This window comes from Bos mutus, chromosome 6 (assembly GCF_027580195.1).
Source record: "Bos mutus isolate GX-2022 chromosome 6, NWIPB_WYAK_1.1, whole genome shotgun sequence".
In the NCBI taxonomy this organism is placed as follows: domain Eukaryota; kingdom Metazoa; phylum Chordata; class Mammalia; order Artiodactyla; family Bovidae; genus Bos; species Bos mutus.
In genome coordinates this window covers 104,114,412-104,117,140 of record NC_091622.1, presented here as the reverse complement: position 1 = coordinate 104,117,140, position 2,729 = coordinate 104,114,412, and the positions used below count along the sequence as shown (strand labels likewise).

Genomic DNA, 2,729 nt, shown 5'->3' with positions numbered 1-2,729 from the left:
TATAAATTTGAGCAAACTCCAGGAGATAATGGAGGACAAAGGAGCTGGCATGAAGCAGTCCATGGGGTTACAAGAATGGGACAAGACTTAGCGACTGAACAACAACACACTGAATTAGGGTGGGCCTTAAATCCAATGACTGGTGTCCTTATAAGAAGGTCCTGTGAAGACACAGAGACACAGAGGGATATGGCCATGTGAAGATGGAGCAGAGACTGGAGTAATGAGCCCACAACCTAAGGACACCTGGAGCCACCAGAACCTGAAAGAGACAAGTAGTTTCCCCTGGAAACTTTGGAAGAAGCATGGCCCTGCTGACCCCTTGATTCCTCAGCCTCCAGAACTGAGAGGATAAATTTCATTTGCTTTAAACCTCCGTAATGTATACAGCAGCCCTGAAAGTGAAAGTGAAGTCGCTCAGTCGTGTCCAATTCTTTGCAACCCCATGGACTGTATCCTGCCAGGCTCCTCTGTCCATGGGATTCTCCAGGCAAGAGTACTGGAGTGGGTTGCCATTTCCTTCTCCAGGGGATCTTCCTGACCCAGGGATCGAACCCAGGTCTCCTGCATTCCAGGCAGACGCTTTAACCTCTGAGCCACCAGGGAAGCCCAAGCAGCCCTCAGGAACTAATAGAGCAGGGATTATTACTGCATGCGTAAAGGGAGAGGTAAAAATCAGAGACAAAGTAGGAGTAGGGTAGGGGTAAACATTAGTAAATGACGTATAATTTACTGGGTATTTACAAGCTAAAAACAAACAAACAAACTTGGCAGGGAAGGAGGAAGGGAACTGCTATATTTCAAGTGTCTCTGAAGCATCAGGCATTTTACTAGATGTGATTTTATGCCTGTTAAATGTGAAAGTGTTGGTCACTCAGTTGTGTCTGACCCTTTGTGATCCCATGGACTATAGCCCGCTAGGCTCCTCTGTCCATGGAATCCTCCAGGCAAGAATACTAGAGTGGAAAAAAAAAAGAATACTGGAGTGGGCTGCCATATTTCCACTGCCCTGCACTACCCTTCTGCTCTGCTAGAGTGCAGCTCCACAAAGACCAGGCCAGACTTGAATTCTGGTGCTCAGGTCCCAGTGCCTGGCACAGAGTAGTGCCTTTCTTAATACTGGCTGATGAATGAATGAACAAATGCTTTGAGTTCTTAATAGCACTGATGTTCAAGGTATGATTCCCCCCTCCCCCTTACCCCCCCCCCCCCAGCTCCTTTCTGAATTTGATTCTCAGACTCCAGTCTCAGGGTTATACCCCCAGGAGAGAGCAAAGGGGTTCGTCCTGAATGGAAGCATGTGTCCAGAGTTGCAGCTGCTGCTCTGATCTTTCTTCATGAGGAAATTGACCTAAAGGAGTGAAGGTGACCACAGCCTCCACCTGCTGCCCCTTTGGGATCTGCAGCAGCAACCATCTCACAGCCACACCCCTTCCTTCCAGCCAATGGCTGCTCAGAGATGTGAGGTCCAGGTCCGGCCATTCCTGCCCGATGATTCATATACAGATTTCTGGGGGAAAAAAAACACGACATCAGTGGCATTTCATTAATCCATGGTAATGTTTACTTTGAGCCAGTGAAGTTTTGAATATAAACAATTAAAAGAAGGTGTTCTGAGACTTGCTTTCTTTGCTGCTGAAGTGAATTTATTTCTGATTTCTGGAGTCTATTTGGAATTTACAGTTTTGAAAGGAATTCTCACTCACAGAGCTGCTGCTGCTAAGTTGTATCAGTCGTGTCCGACTCTGCGCGACCCCATAGACGGCAGCCCACCAGGCTCTGCTGTCCCTGGGATTCTCCAGGCAAGAACACTGGAGTGGGTTGCCATTTCCTTCTCCAATGCATAAAAGTGAAAAGTGAAAGTGAAGTCACTAAGTCGTGTCCGACTCTCTCGAGACCCCATGGACTATAGCCCACCAGGCTCCTCCGTCCATGGGATTTTCCAGGCAAGAGTATTGGAGTGGGGTGCCATTGCCTTCTCCGACTCACAGAGCTAAATAGTGGCAAATGGTGGCACATCTGTCTAGTGGTCTCAGCTAACAATTAGTTACACAGAGGGGAAAAGGAGGGTTGTTTTTTCTTAGGTCTGAACAAAATCTAGTTAACCTGGCAGTCCAAGTTATAACACATTTGTGGTGGCCTCCAGTGTGTGAAAATCTGTTCTCCATCTATGTGAGTCAATGTTATTTTTTTAATTCATTTTCTATAGCAGTTAACAACTGTGTTAAAACATTGAAATATGAAACATGTATCTGCAATGGTCCTTTAAAAAAAAAAAGCAGCTTTAAAATCACCAGGTGAGATTTTCTAGGGTCCTGCCCAGCTCAGACAAGCTCGTGCAAATGGAGACTGTGATTTATTGCCATGATAATGGAGCTTCACAATCACTCTCACACTCGGTGGCTCTAACAAGGAAGCATCTCGTCCATGACTGATTCTGGCTGGGCTCAGCAGGGCGATTCTTCTGAGCTCGGTTGGTGTCTCTTTCATTTCTGGCAGTTGGTGGCAGGTTGACTGATCTGGAGGCACCTCAGCTGGGACAGTCAGGGGACTGGGGCTACCCCACATGTCTCCTTCAGCAGGCCAGCCCTGGCAGGCTCTCACAGCCACAGCAGAGGAGCAAGAACAGAAAGGAAACACATCTGCACCTTCTCAAGTTTCTGCATGTGTCACGTTCCCTCACACCCTTTTGGCTAAAGCATGTCCAGTGGATGAATAAAGAGACACAG

General features: G+C 47.3%; 1 non-coding gene across 1 annotated transcript; it reads right to left on the bottom strand.

Annotated features, from left to right (window-relative positions):
• Positions 1-533: 533 nt before the first annotated feature.
• Positions 534-606, bottom strand: TRNAS-GGA (transfer RNA serine (anticodon GGA)). The gene has a single exon. It is a non-coding gene; the product is annotated as a tRNA-Ser (tRNA).
• Positions 607-2,729: the final 2,123 nt, after the last annotated feature.